The sequence below is a fragment of the Balaenoptera musculus genome, chromosome 15, assembly GCF_009873245.2.
Source record: "Balaenoptera musculus isolate JJ_BM4_2016_0621 chromosome 15, mBalMus1.pri.v3, whole genome shotgun sequence".
In the NCBI taxonomy this organism is placed as follows: Eukaryota; Metazoa; Chordata; class Mammalia; order Artiodactyla; family Balaenopteridae; genus Balaenoptera; species Balaenoptera musculus.
The window spans coordinates 79,184,145-79,199,780 of record NC_045799.1 but is presented as its reverse complement, the minus strand read 5'-3'; the positions used below and the strand labels follow the sequence as shown (position 1 = coordinate 79,199,780).

The 15,636-nt window shown below is 50.0% G+C and overlaps 1 protein-coding gene across 2 annotated transcripts in view; it reads left to right on the top strand.

The window, feature by feature from the left end:
- HIP1 (huntingtin interacting protein 1) overlaps positions 1 to 15,636 on the top strand; it is a 152,786-nt gene that overhangs the window by 51,308 nt on the left and 85,842 nt on the right. The gene's annotated exons all lie outside the window — the stretch shown is intronic.

Sequence of the window (15,636 nt, the reverse complement as noted above, 5' to 3'; positions counted from 1 at the left end):
GTAGCTCATACTCTCCATGAGTTCACTTAGGTTGTCTGGAGATCAGGACTTGACTTATTTTAACTCTGGAACATGTAACAGAGACGCTTGCACACAGCGGGTACTCAGTGTTCCTCAGGAGCGTCAGCTAACGGGAAGGGCATGAGTCTTAGAAGTAAACAGACCCAGATTCTGATGCTGATCCTGGCCTTGATCCTTGTTCATTGTGTGACCTCGGGCACATTGCTTACCTTTCTAATTACAGTCATCGTGAGGATGAAATGTGATATTGGATGCTCAAGAAGTGTGAGTCCCCTCCCCTTCCTGAGATGAAAGGAGCTGGGAAAAATGGAGTGGGCTGGGCACCAGCGTGGGGGACGCTAGGACACCCAGTGAGACCAAAGCCAAGCATTTTTGCAGGCTTCGAGGGAAAGCCATCTGCGAGACTGCCCTCGTTTACCATAACCCAGGATCCTCCATGAATGATCTACAGTTTCAGCCCTGGAAGTGGCCAGAAGTAGGAGGAGACAAAATGACCTAAAGCATCATCTGAGGACATGCTGATATCACAGGATGTGTCTCCACCCATAAATGACGGGCCAGTGGTTAGAATATTACTGCACTTGGTATGGCCCTTTTGGCCTTCACACCGGCTTGCCTTAGTTTGCTTTCTGGCTGTTTTTATAGTTTTTTCTCTGCGTTCCTCCCTCCCTTGGCCCCCACTACATGCGTGAATACCAGTACCCAATCCAGGTGCCCCCTTCCTTACTTTCCCTCCCTCAGAGTTCAGCTGCTAGGGTAGGACGTTCCAAGGTCTTATCACAAGTCTGACAACTCTTCAAATAGCATCACACGGTGTCATCGTGGAGCTGGACAGATGTGTATTCCACCTGCAAAATTCTCTGAAAATGAGGACGAAGCTGGTAAGCCACCAAGCAGACCCATCTGGAGTGGTCCAGGGTATCTTTCTCTTTCTTTCTTTTTCTTTTGAGATTTTTTTTCTGTTAGCATTTTTAGATCAACCTAGTTCCTTTTGGTTACTGCATAGTATTCCTTAGAATTAACGTGCCCTAGTTTGTTTGAACTTTCTGCTCTTGTGGAAACATTTAAGTTGTTTTTGCTTTTTCCCTGGGAACAATGTTTTCAGGGAATGCCCTTGAACACGGCTCATGGGAGCATTTTTCTAGGACAGATGCCCAGGGGTTACATGATATATATATTTATATGTACTTGAAATTTTATTAGATCCTGCCAGATTGTCCAGATCAAAGACTGTACTACCACAGGAAAAATGTTTTCTTTTTTGGTGTCATCATTTCATGTCTTGCATAAGAAGGTCTTCTCATTGCTAAAGGTATAAACAGATTTTTCTGTATTTTTATTCAAAGTCTGTAGTTTTGCTTTTTACATTTGGCTCCACACACCCCGCCCCGGGGAGGGGGACTTTTTCCATTGTATTGGTACCACGTGAATAGTCCGCTTTGTTTTTAGACTTGCTGTTCTATTTCACTGACCCATATGTTTGCTCCTGTACTACTGCAATCATGTTTTGAGTGTGTTTGTCCTTTAAAAAAAAAATTGTGGTTATATATAAATATATATATAAAATCATAAAATTTTTCATTTTAACCAGTTTTAAGTATACAGTTTGGTGGCATTAATCACATTCATAATGTTGTACAACAATCATCACTATTTCCAGAATTTTTCATCAGTCCAAACAGAAACTCTCTACCCATTACACAATAGCTCCCTTTTCCCCTCCAACCCTGTGCCCTGTAACATCTACCCTACTTTCTGTGTCTGTGAATTTCCAAATTCTAGATTTCACATAAGTGAAAACGTGTCTGGCTTCTGTGTCTGGCTTATTTCACTTAGAATAAGTTTGCAAGGTTCATCCACGTTGTATCATATATCAGAACTTCATTTCTTTTTATAGCTGAAGAATATTCCATTGTATGGATATACTCCATTTTATACATCCATTCATCTGTTGGCGGGCAACTTGGGTTGTTCCACCTTTCGGCTATTGTGAATAATGCTGCTCTGAACACTGGCGTACACTTACCTGAGTCCCTGTTTTTAATGCTCTTGGGTGTATACCCAGGAGTGGAACTGCTTGGGTCCTATGGTAATTCTGTGTTTAACTCTTTTCCTTGGTGGCCACAGAGGAGATGTCATTTCCTTCACTGTTAGTAGAAAGATCAGTCCCTGAGTCCTGTTCTTACTCCATTTTTACATTCACCTGCCCACATTTCCCCCCACCCCTGGAGCCAAGCACAGAACTCGGCACATGGTGGTACCAAGTAAAGGCCGGCCTGGGTGGGTGGGTGGATGGACAGATGAACTCCAGACCACTGGAAGAGCAAGATTTTCCCTGACTGTATAACGGGACAGCAAGAAGCAATGGAACGAGCCTGCAGCCATACTATTGGCGCATGCATCCAACAAGAGACCTGAGTTCTGTTTCTTACATGAGCCCTTAGTTTCTGTGTGTCTTGTTTAGCTCATCTGTGAAAGGCAACTGCACTCCTGCTGTACAGGATGTTGAGACATGAGATCTGGGTATGAAAGCCCTTTGCTGACGTCAAAGGCACTCACTAGCGGGAGGGATCGCAGAGTCCCGTGTGTACCCCACACTCAGAATAGAGCCTGGCACATCGGTGAACTGATTTCTTGCATGCATTCATTCCTACATCCAACCACTATCTACTGAGTGCCTGCTCTGTGCCAGGCAGTGTTCTGGAGGCTGGGCTTCAGCCATGAGCAAGAGAGACAAAAAGGCCCTGGCCTCATCAATCTGCTCAAGAACAAGATCCAAGAACAAACCCCAAGAGTCCTAACTGCCTTCCCAATGCTTTTGGTACCAACTCTAGACTTTTTAAAAACACAGCAAGAAATGCCAGTGGAGAGCTTGTATTTTAAGGAGGTGTCTCCAGCTTTAAGGAGAAAAATGGATTTGAAAATGTAAAACAAAGAATAGGCCAGGTACTTGGCAAATCAAGCAGCTTGAAATGCCATGAGGGAGGGGAACTTTTGGGGGTTTCTGTGTGAAGCAAAGGGAGAGAAAAGATTCCAGATACTCCCCTGACTGCCACCCACAGGAAAAATGTGAGAGCCTCCAAGCCTCTTCTTGCAGGAGTTTAGGGGTGGGAATCAGGGCGACTGTCACCAGGCTCTCTGCAACACTAGGTCTGCCTAGGAATGTTGCTGGTGACACTTTGGCCCTGTTTGGCCCCATGGGAGACAGAGGTTTGCTTATCTGGTTTGTTCACTGAGCCCTGCCCCTCAGGAGCCCTTGGAGGTGGCCCAAGAGCTCATGGCCACTGAGCACACATCCCATGCACTGCATATCACATTCCTGTAGGAAGATGTCCCTGGCCTTCTGCCCCTTCCCCCACCTGCCTCCAGCCTCTGCTTGGTGCTCCCTGGCCACCTGCACTGTCTTCTTGTGCAGGTAACCCTCACATGGGCTTGAAATGATCTGCGGGCTGAGACCCTGGCTTTATTTGTCTCAGTAGTCATGGCACTTAGCCCAGTGCCTTGCATATAGTAGACACTCAATAAAGGTTTACTGAATGGAACTAGAAGGGAGAGGTTAGTAAAAGCTGGGTTAACATGTAAGGGGTGTTGAGGGCAGAAGGAGCCACAAGTGAGGCAGGTGGGTGTTGGGGAGGGGGCAGGTGGAGGGTGGCCCGTGCAAATAAGGGTGACAGCTGGCAGAGAGAGGCCAGATGTGGGTCTGATTGAGTGGGCAGCCAGAGAAACAACACACACACACACACACACACACACACACACACACTGATTGATTGATTGATTATAGGAAATTGGCTCACGCTACCATCTGCAAGCTAAACACCCCAGGAAAGCCAGTGGTGTAATTCAGTCTAAGTCCAAAGGCCTGAGAACCAGGGGAGCCAGTGGTGTAAGTTCCAGGCCTAACTGATATCCCAGCTCATGCGATCAGGCAGAAAAAGAACTGAAATCTCCCTTCTTCTGCCTTTTTGGTCTATTCAAGCCTTCAACCTTGGATGATGCCCACGCACTTTGGGAAGGGCCATCTTCTGTACTCAGTTTCCTGATTCAAATGTTAATCTCTTCCTGAAACACCTTCACAGACACACCCAGAAATAACGTTTAGCCAAATATCTGGGCACCCTGTGACCCAGTCAAGTTGACACAAAATTAGCCATCACAGCAGGCTAGGTGATTTCAGAGTCAACTAGCATTACCAAGCAGCCCCCTGTGGCCGTGCTATGTGCATCCATTTGCCCTCCAAGAGTGGGTACTACCCTACATACAAGAAGAGAAGCTAAGTCTCAGCATTCACACCTAAACAGAGCAAAGCCTCTTTCCATCCTTGGCAGGCGTTGGGTCATGACTACAGCTTGCTGCAACTTTACCTCTTCCACCTCAGACCTTCTGTGGCTTCATACTCCATCCTGCTCCAATGTACTATTTCAATGATTATTATTACTGACAGCGATAATTAACATATGTGTGGTGCTGTAATAGAAATGACAGCTAACTCTTACATAACATTGGATATACCAGGCAATTCTCTGTGTTTTACCTACATTAACTAGCCTCCTTTCATCAATGGGGAAATTGAGGCACAGAGAGGTTGAGTGACTTGCCCAAGGCCACATGTGGCCAGGGTTGCAGCCCAGGGTCTTATCTGACTTTCCCAGTAAGCTGCCCAAGGCCATATGGCAAGAGAAAGCTGGAGGTTGGACTTGAACCTGGGAATTTGGATTTAAAAACCTTTATTCATCCAGACTTCTGACTCTGCCTTCAGAATCCTGGGATGTTTTTACTGTGAGGGGGTCCTCGAAGACCCTCTCACTTTCCCTCCTTCTCCCGCAGGCCCTGTGCTCACAGGTGTCCCCTGCCCCATCTGCCTGTGTGAGCAACTGCCTTCTGCTAAATGGCTTTTGTACAGAGCCCATGTCCTGGCTCTTGAAAAGGAATGTGTGGGATGAATAAGCACCTAAAAATAACTCCGGATCAATTTTTTGGGCGGGGTGGGTTGGGGTGGGGAGAGGGCTGTTTTCCTTTCTCTCCTCTCCCTCCCTCCTTCTGCCCCCAAGGCCCATAAACTGCTGCTGGCTGACAGCTGGGCCAGGCTGGCTTCCTGTAAGGCTGTAATAACACGGAATTAGCCTGGCGGCTGCCCTCTCCAACACAAAAATGCCAGTGCTTGGTCACTACAGACGTCTCCGAGTTGCTGCCTTCCTGCCCTGGTCCATGCTCCCGGGACAGGTCCTTGTTCATCAGATAACTGGGCGAGACAGATCCCTGGACTTGTCCTCCCCATGGAGGAGCAGTGGAAAAACCCCTCCAAGTAAGAGGCTGGTAGCTTCTGGGCTGGGCCATTTGAGGGAGCCCCAAATTCCTGCCTCCAGGGAGGAGCCTGGAGGGCAGGAGTGGAGTGCTTTCTGGCAGCCTGGGCCCCCGCATCGAGGTTTCCAGGCCGTCTGCTGACTCAGGGCCTTGGCTGAGTGGCTCGCATCTGTCTCTGTGCTTCTAACAGGCCCCTTACCCCCACCAGCCACCCACAGGCCACCTGGAGAGGATTTAGAAATCCAGCAGATCTTTGCTGCCCACAACCCGCCAGCTAAAAGCGGCATCCTGAGAGTGGGCTACGTTTCTTCCTCGGCGGAAGTCTTGCAGAATGGATTGGTTCTGGGGGTATGCCAGGCATTTTTGTACAGCTCAGCCGTGCTTGGAGTCTCTTTCGCCTGTGATGTCAAATATGTAGAAAGGGACACTGGTGTGTAATATGGCAGGGGTGGGGGGGGAATGGAATGGCAATGTAAGGAGGGAAAAGAAACCTACCAGGGGCAAAGGGTTCAGAGGTCCCCGCTTATGCTGAACCTTGGCCAAGGGATGGAAAATTCCAGGTGGAAGCTCAGAAATTCCCAGTGTAGAAGTGCTAAGGGAAGTGCCACACCTCCTAGTCTCCTGCATCCCTCGGCTTCAGCCAGGACTGGGGCGGGGCTTCCTGTGCCCCAGCTATGTGGTTGGTTGGTGGTTCAGTTGTTCCCGGTCTCAGGTGCACATCAGCACATCCTGGGGGAGCTTGAAAATGCCAGTGCCCAGGCACTGTCCCCAGGCCAGTTATATCAGCATCCCTGGGGTGGGGCCCCACCTTCCCAGGTGATGGCAGCGTGCAGCGGGGGTGGTGAGCCACCGCTGGCAATAACCTGTTTTCCTCCACCCTCCGCCTTGCTTCTCAGCTTCTGATTTCTCAAATTCAGAGGTGGGCACTGCCACACCAAGCATCATGTCCTACGTAACGGGCTGGGTAAATAATGTTGAGGGCTGCTGTGCCGTTGATGATGATGATGATGACGATGATGATGACAATTTAGGCCACACTCTAGGGACTAGAAGCATTCGAAAAGTCCTTTGCTATGACTTCATTACAAAGAGTCCCCTATAAATACCGAAGGGAAAAGATCAGTTTGAAAGTTGTACTTAAGGTCCCAAAGGGCTCTTTTTTTTTTTTTTTTTAATTTTTTGGCCACAGTGCACTTGGCATGAGGGATCTTAGTTCCCCAGGGATCAAACCCGTGCCCCCTGCAGTGGAAGTGCAGAGTCTTAACCACTGGACCACCAGGGAAGTCCCCCAAGGGGCTTAGAAACAAAGGTTCCCCTTAGCCCACAGCCAGCAAATGACCCATCCTCTGAGAGCTTTACTGCCTTCACCTGGGCCTGGCCTGAGTTGGGTTCTCTTGTCCTGAGGACCAAGCGAGCCTCCCACATGGCCCTCCTGGCTCCCTTGACTCCCGGGAGACTCCTGGATCTGCGTCTCTGAGCCCCACCTACTCAAACTGCAGCGTGGCCAGAGGCCCTCCCTGGGAACATGGCCAGCCAGCAGGGCGGACTTAATGCAGTGAAGACCACGTTCCTCCCCGCAATGCCCCGGAAAGCAGGGCCCTTGTCCTAATTCCTCCTGATTCCTCTTTACAGGACCACTTGCCCCCAGCCCCCAGGGTCAGATCTTCCTCTGCCCCGCCTTCACCCTGCAGCCGTTCCCCTTTCCCGATTGTTCCCTTCTTGGAGCCCTGTCTTCCTGGCTCCCCACTGCTGCCCTTGACCACCTGCAGCCTCCAGCCTGTCTCCTCCCTGGAGCCTCCCAGGTAGCACTCCCAGCGGCTGGCCTCAAACACAGCGGGGCAAGAGAGAACCTACAGGCTGGAGGGGCAGCAGGAGCCATCACTCAGCCCACCCTCTATGGCCCGACTCCCCTCCACCTTCACCAGGGGCTCCAGCCAGCCTCAGCCCAGCTCCGAAAGCCGAGGGTCACTAGCCCCGCTTTACCTCTTGAGTCTGTGTCTGGCTCTTGGTACACAGCAGCCTGTCTGTCTTTCTGCTGCCTACACATGAGCCTGAGTGTCCTAGCTGGGAGTCCCCCTCCCTCCCCGTGGACCTGCCGCTTCCACACAGATGCACATGGCCTGTTTCACTCGCCATGCTTGGTCACGCTACCCTCCTGCTCAGCCCTGCCGCCCAGTCTTCCTGCACGTGCTCCGATTTTCCCCAGCTGCCCATCTCCCGCCACAGTTCCATCCACACGCTCCTTCCCCGGACCCCACAGGAGGAAAGTTCAAGTGCGCTGGCAGTTGAAATGGGGTGTAGGGCAGTCCCTGTCCGTGCAGATGCACGAGCTGCTCCAGGATTGGCAGGGGCCTGGTAGCAGCCCTGCACAGTCCTCTTGAATTGCCTGAGAGCTTCTGGTTTTCTCAATTTGAAACTGCTGTCTGGCCCACTCATACCCCAGCCCATTTATGTGTATCATTTCTCTGGAGGGAAGCACATTTCCCGGATGCTTTAGCAGCTGCAGCAACTGAAGTCCCAAAGGGAGCCACTGGTAAGCAGGACTGGAAATAGAATTCTAGATCTGGAGGTTCGCAGATGATAAAACCAGGGCTTAGGCACTCAGGCTCATGCACACTTAGTGCCAGAGTGAGAGGGGTACCCCAGACCACTGGCTCTTCCTCCTAGGAAGGCCCTTTCCCTGACCAGGAGCAGGTATTTCCAGGAGCTGCACCCCTGGGCTCCCGGGTATGCGCCCGCAACTCCCTTGGTCCTGGAGGGGGCCTGATGATAGCAGAGCCCTTGACCTTTCCCAGCTCTAAGTGGCACTTCAGGCCTCTTCTCATTACTCATTTATGCTGAGGGTCCCCAGGGGTAGCTGTGACATCTCCAGCGGTCCCAGCAGGGGCAGACACATCCCAGCTGATGGAGGGGCTTCCATGGCCTCGCTCCTGGAAGGCTGACAAGCTGTCAGCAGACAGTGATCTGAGCCCCAGCAGTGCCTGAGTTTACCCTGGGGAAGTGGGCTGTGAATACAGAGGGAAAGCAGGGAATTTGCAGGCAGACGACCTGTCATAGTCGCATCTATGGGACCTTGGGAAGACACTGGCCTCTCTGTAGCTCATCATCCATATCTGTAGAACTGTGAGCTGGGGGGATGAGACAGGACAGGGTAGGCAGAGCATCTGGTCTGGTGCCTGGCACGTTGCAGGTGAGTTCCTTGCTCCCATGGACCCTGTGATGGGCAGGCCACTCACAGATGTTTATTACTTTTAATGCAGGCTCAACACTGCCCTTCAGTAGCTAAACCTTTATTGAGCGGCTGCTCAGAGGCCAGGCCAGAGCCCTTGTGCCAATTTGGTGGCACTGCCTGCTCAGTGCCCAAAATGGAGATTTATGGAGATTACCACCCATGCTCCTGTTTGGGCCTCTTGTGAACATCAACACACCTGAGGCTGGTCCAGGTGACGAGGGCTGGTGGCCTGTCCACAAGGAAGCCAGGGGTTCCTGCAGACCCGGTACCTGGCTGTGGCGTGAGCTCGGGACTCCAATCAGATGAGTTAAGCTTCTGACAACCTGGCCCTTCAGGACCACAAAGGATGAGGCTTCTGGGGGCAGCTGTGGCAACTCATTGAGCTGAGTCGTTTCACACGGATGCCCACCGAGATCCAGGGCTCGGCAGAAACGTCCAGGTGGGGAACCTTTTTGCCACCAGCTGCCCCTGCCAGCCGAAGGCCTCCCCAAGAGAGTTATCAGCTTCACATTTTATTGTCACCATGTCACCAGCACCTGGGTATTGCTGAGAGGTTCCTATAGAATGAAATTTGCATATTGAAAGCAAATAACTAGGATTCGATATAAATTAGAGGTATGCTCCAAGAGGTCATGGGAAAGACTTCCCACTGGTTCCAGCTGAGAGGTTTTGGCAAGATAATGTGGGGATGGAGGCTGATTCCCTTTGTAACCTCCAGATGCTGGGGTAACATTTGTAACCACCAAGGAGGTGGGAATTTTAGTCCCTACCTAGCAGTTCACTCTCTTTTCTAGTACTTTCTTAACTCTGGGGTCTCCCTTCTGCATTCTCTGCTTTTCTTTTACTTCCCCTCATTCCCCTATGGTTAAGGGATTTTCTTGGTCATGCCCAGATATCTCATTCATTGATTAGTTTCCTGCCTAAGCTGCAATCATTTTCTCTCTCCCTGGCGTGTTATAGTCAATATTTATTTTAACTTCAGTTTCAGAATTTGGGACAATGCCAGGTATCTCTAAGATATAGGCCTGTTTAGTGTGTTCAGGGGAAATGTTTCAACTGCTTAAGGAGTCATTTCTTAGGGCCCATCCTTGCATATCCACAGCAGATAAGCCTATTATACAGCAGTACACACAGCGAAGGGAGAGGGAATAAGGGTTGAAGTCCAAGAGGCAGCTAGCAGGCCCTGCATTTGAATCACTGATGCTCGGTACCTGGCACTGGGGATTTATGCCAATCACTTAGGGGAAGGAGGGGAAGGCAGCCGAATTCAGTGTAATTAATATATAATTAATAAACAAGGTTTTAAAATGAAGAAAAACAACCCCGTAAATTAAAATACATACTAACAATAACATAGTTCACACTTCCTGCCAACCCCAGTGAGGGCAGGTTTCCCACAGGTAGGGCAGTGCCAGGTGCCCAGGATGCTGCCCAGTGCGATTCAGCATGAACCCGCAATAGGGGCTACGAGCGGAGTAGGGGCTACGAGCTGGGGCTCTGGAATACACTGCCTGCGTTCAACCCTGGCTCCCCTGCCTGTTAGCCATGGGGCCCTGGGAAAGGCACTTAACCTCTCTGGGTCTCCTTCCTTATCTGTAAAATAAGGATAATAATAGTAACGCTTAGTATACAGGGTTGTTGTGGGGACTAAAAGAAATAACGCCTGTAAAGTACTTGTCATAGTGCCTGGCACCTGGTAAGAACTCAGGAGACGTTATCAGTTGCTATTATTATTCACAGCCTGACACAGTGCCCCCACCTCACCTCCCACCCCCGCTGCCAGCAGCACCCCCCTTCCCACTCGCCTTGTGATGCCCTGCCCTTCAGGTATCCCGAGATACGTACTAGGTCAGGGGACTCTTTATGCATCTTGAGGTTTTTTTCTTTTTCAACTTTTAAGGGTAATCATGTCCCCGCAGAGAGAGGCAGCGGAAGGCTTTTCCCACTGGAGTCAGAGTGACTCGTTGAAAAGGCCAAGTTCTGTCCAAAGAAAGACCCGTGGAAATCCTCCATGACGGAGCCACCAGGATCACAGGCGGTGCTGGGACCGCAGTCACCCTGGCCAAGCCTCTGTTTGCAGATGTGCCCGCACGGGAAGATTAGGAGCTACTCAGCTGGTGGCTGCTGGCTAATGTCCTCTGTGGCTCGGCTGGGTATAGTGGCTGTAGTTCTATATTTTTTCTCCCTACAAACCTATTAACTTACTGTCATTTAAATCAGAATGACTACTGTTATCCTTGGCTTTTTTTTTTTTTTTTTAGAAATTCACGTTCTTTTATTTATTTATTTATTTATTTATGATTGTGTTGAGTCTTCGTTTCTGTGCGAGGGCTTTCTCTAGTTGCGGCAAGTGGGGACCACTCTTCATCGCGGTGCGCGGGCCTCTCACCATCGCGGCCTCTCTTGTTGCGGAGCACAGGCTCCAGACGCGCAGGCTCAGTAGTTGTGGCTCACGGGCCCAGTTGCTCCGTGGCATGTGGGATCTTCCCAGACCAGGGCTCGAACCCGTGTCCCCTGCATTGGCAGGCAGATTCTCAACCACTGCGCCACCAGGGAAGCCCTATCCTTGGCTTTTTTTGTTGTTGTTTCTTTTTTCTTATGAGTTCAGCTTTTTAAGAAGAAAATATCTAGAACTTTTCAGGAACTAGCCACCAAGGAAATGGGGAGATGGGTGTGCTAAAGCCAAGCCTGAGGCCAGCCCCCCACAGTGCTGTGTGCTTTACAGGCACTGGTTTGCTTTAACTCTCAACATCGGTCCTGGGAGGTAGAATATTTATTTCTTTTCAGGGAAGAAGACTAAAATTCAGAGAGGTTAAGGAACTTAACCCATATCTAGAAAGTCATGCAGCCAGATTTCAACTTGAGGTCTGTCTCACTCCGGAGCCTACATTTTCGAGAAAGAAATATAACAGCCACCGTTTAATTTAACAGCCACCGTTATGATGCAGGTAAAATATTTCATTACATTCTCCTTATGAAATGCTAAAACACGTTAGGCAAAGCTAAAGAAGCTTTGGACCTCCCCTCCCCATCTCAGTGCCTTTTCTGGCTTTCTCTCTTCTACAACACCTCACGTGCAAAATAAGTGTTGTAATAATCATAATACCTATTCTATCTGCCTTACCTGAGTTGAATGAGATAATGGGCAAAAAGGCATTTTATAAACTTTGCAGCCCTCTGTATATGCTTACTGTTAGTGGTAGCAGGTAGCATAGTAACATACATTATATAAGGCCATTTTGTAGGGAGTGTTGTTGTTTAGTTGTTTTTTGTTTTTTAAATATTTATTTATTGATTTAGGCTGCGCTGGTCTTAGTTGAGGCACACAGGATCTTCGTTGCGGCATGCGGGATCTTTTAGTTGCGGCATGTGGAATTCTTAGTTGCAGCATGCGGAATCTTTAGTTGAGGCTTGTGCACTCTTAGTTGCGGCATGCATGTGGGATCTAGTTCCCCAACCAGGGATTGAACCTGGGCTCCCTGCATGGGGAGGGCGGAGTCTTACCCATTGGACCACCAGGGAAGTCCCTATTGTTTAGTTTAAACCTCATTACTGGGAATTAATGGAATCTCATTCCTCAAAGTACTCGAAGGCCCAGCCCTGAGCCTCTCAGCGGGGTCTTCAGTGTGGTAGTTGTAGGGCTAGGCGGCAGAATCACGGTTCTCCAGTAGGTGTCACCCTCCACCAGGACACATCCTCTGCACCTTCTGTACCTTCTGTTCTTAGTTGAAGTTAGGTGGAGCAGTGATTCCGGTGTGGAATTTGGGTTGACAAGAGGCCTGGGGCAGGTAAGTAAGTATGGGGTGGGGCACTCAGGGAGGCTCAGCCTCTGCCTGAGGGAACTCACAGGTGAGCAGAGAGAGCCCAGGGCAAGGACCACCCCCATCCAAGGTTGATGCAGGCTATACCCAGAGGCTGTCCATTGCAGGAAGGGACTCTGAGTGACTGGCTATGTCTGGATGGGTCTTTGTAGAGAAGGTGATGTTTGAGATGGGTTCTAAAAGGTGAGAAAGAATCTTCCAGGCTGAGGAGGTGGGAAGGGCATTCCAGGAGTGTCCTGAGGTGGGCCAGGACTTCACTGATGGGGTGGACAGGAAAGGATGGGAGAAGGTGGCTAGAATGGAGGGGGATGAGCCAGGTTAGTAATGACCTTGAGGGCCAGATGAACTGTGGAAGGGTTTTTTGTTTCATTTTGTTTTTGTTTCCATTTGGGGTCAGCCAGTAAGGAGTCACAGCTAAAGGTGTAGAAGATGAACTGGACATGTAGCGACTGGAGGCAGGGAGGCCGGTTAGGAGGCTGTGGTTTAAAGTCTTATCCAGTGCAGGAGCAATTAGTATGGGGAGGGAAGACATAGACTGGAAACTGTTGGCAAGAAAGAACTGCATGGACACGGGAACTGATTAGATGGGCTGAGAGTGGCGGTTGTCAATGGAGGAATTAAGGCTGACCTTGATGTTTCTAGCCTGATGAACTAAGTGGATGTGGAACCATTAGTGAAGACAGAAAACAGGAGCAGGAGCAGATTGTGAAAACAGAGGGAAAAGAAAATCTTATCTTTGGATTCCTTGAGTATGAGGTACCTGTGAGACTTTCCCAGGTGTTGATGTCCGGTAGACAGTTGAATATAGTGACCTGGAGCTGATGAAGAAAGGACAGCAGCCTGAGGGGCACAGCATTCTTATTTTGACCTACTGTTTCTCTTTCTATCCAGTTTATTCAAAAGAGACTCCTCCAGCCTGAGCTGGGTTTCATGCACATTTCAAATTGCTTCTCTCTGTAGTGGCACAATTAGAAATGTCTTTCCTTAAAAACCTGAGACCACAGGATGCCTCGTGGCACAGACGCTGTGGAATGGGGAATGCAAAGCCCCCATCTTTTCACTTCTTCTCTAAGTCTGAACCTGTCACCCCAAGAAGAGTTGCAGGAAAGGCAGGCACCCAAAGATGTTTGTGTGCTGGGCAGGCCTAGCAGGTGATGGGTTAGCCAAGGCAAAGAAGCCCAGGCTCTCTTAAGAAGCTGTTTGCTCCTTCCCTGTATTTGTATGTTGTGTGCGCACGTGCATCCATATGCTTGCCTGTAGGTACTTTCTTATTTGCCGGGGTGCCCCCCCCGCCCCCCAAATGGAGCAGGAGAGGAACAGCCCTATTCGTGGCTCCTGCTGGCCTCTCTTTTACAAGAGCGGCTCCCCAGCAAAGAAGTCCAGCACAGAGAGCAGCCCTGAGGCAGGCGCCTGTCTGGAGCGGTGACACTGGCCCTCACTGCCTTTGGGCAGTATGTTAGTTTCCTGTGTCCGCTGTAACAAATTATCATCAACTTGGTAGCTAAAACAACGGAAATTGATTCTCTCCTGGTTCTGGAGGCCGGAAGTCCGAAGTCACATCACTGGGCCAAAATCAAGGTTTTGACGGGGCCCACTCTTTCCACAGGCTCTAGGAGAGAATCTCTTCCTTGCCTGTTGCAGCTTCTGGTGGCTGACAGCACTTCTTAGCTTGTGGCCGCATCACTCTAATCTCCACATCCTCTGTGTGTCATATCTCCCTTTTACAAGGATGTCCAAGACTGCATCAAAGGTCTACGCAGATAATCCAGGGTCTTCTTCACACCTCAGGAGCCTTGGCTTAATCATATGTGCACATGATCTTTGCCACGTAGAGTAGTATTTACAGGTTCCAGGGATTAGGACCTGATATCTTTGGTGGTGTGTGTGTGGCGGCGGGCGGGGCGGGGGGGGGCATCATTCAACCTACTACAGGTAAGGTTTGGGAAAGATCTTTCATTCAACCCTTAACACCTGTGTGTGAAGCAGGTGTCACTATCCCCATTTTAGCAATGAGAAAATGGGCTTTGCCAGCTAAGATGTCAAGATCTATTGGGAGACCTTGATCAACCCCAGGCCTAAGGGTTCATAATATTTTTATTTTCATTTTTTCATTTATTATTATTATTATTTTGGCCACGAGGCACAGCATATGGGATCTTAGTTCCCTGACCAGGGATTGAACCCGTGGCCCCTGCATTGGAAGTGCAGAGTCTTAACCACTGGACCGCCAGGGAAGTCCCAGGTTCATAATATTTTTAAAACATGAAATCTATCTTTTATTTTTTTTAAAGAAAAAAGGTGGTTGTCCATTTAAACAACCAGCAGATAATCCAAAACTCATTTCTGCGTTGGGTGACTCCTGCTGGCTCACCTGGCCCTGACCTCCCTTGGGTGTCCGGGTTGGAGGATGAGGAAGTGGTGGCATGCTTCCCTCCTGCTTCGTACCTCATTTGGGTTGACTCTTGTAGACGTGAGTCAGTAGCAGGGTCTATGGAGCCCAGAATACCAGAACTGACCAGGGCACCCTCCTGCCTTCCCTGGCTGGGGCACAGTGCTGGAAGAGCTGGGCTTGCCAGGGGCAGCCCTGGAGTGGGACAGGAGAGTCAGTGTGCGGTCCAGACTCAGGGTTGGACAGAGAGACCTGGGCCCAGAGAGCCCTTTCCTGAAGCTGAGGGACCCTGGACTGGGCTCTGGAGCTGGGAAGTAAAAATAACCACCACGACAAAAAGCCCCTGACCTTCCTGTACTTCTGCTTTTATATCTTATTTATATCATCTTTTATATCATGGGGTTCTCACAACCCCCTAGAAGGCAGGCAGAGAAACAGCCCCTATGACATAGATCAAGAACTCAGCTTTGAAGGGGAGGGTGCTGTCCTTGTCAGCCCAGCAGGCCCTGGGGCCAGGATGGGGGCCTTACCAGTGCTGCCTCCCCAGCCCCTTGGTGTGGGTCAGAGGGCCAGCGTTGTGGATGCATCCTGTCACCTGTTTATAAAAATGGATTTCACTCCGTGGCAGCACGAGAAGCTCTTTTGGGCTTGGGCTGCACTGTCCTTAGTGAGGTTTCTTCTGCCCTCATTTCTCGCCAGGTGTGTGACCTGGGGCAAATCACTCCCCTTCTCTGGGCCTCAGTTTCCTTACCCTGTAAAGCAGGCTTGGTGTAAGTGGACTGGGGTCCGCGCTGACTCGGCTGACCTGGAAGGCTGCTTCTTCCTGCTCCTCCGAGGATGTGAGGCAGCCTGTGTTGAAACCATAGGCT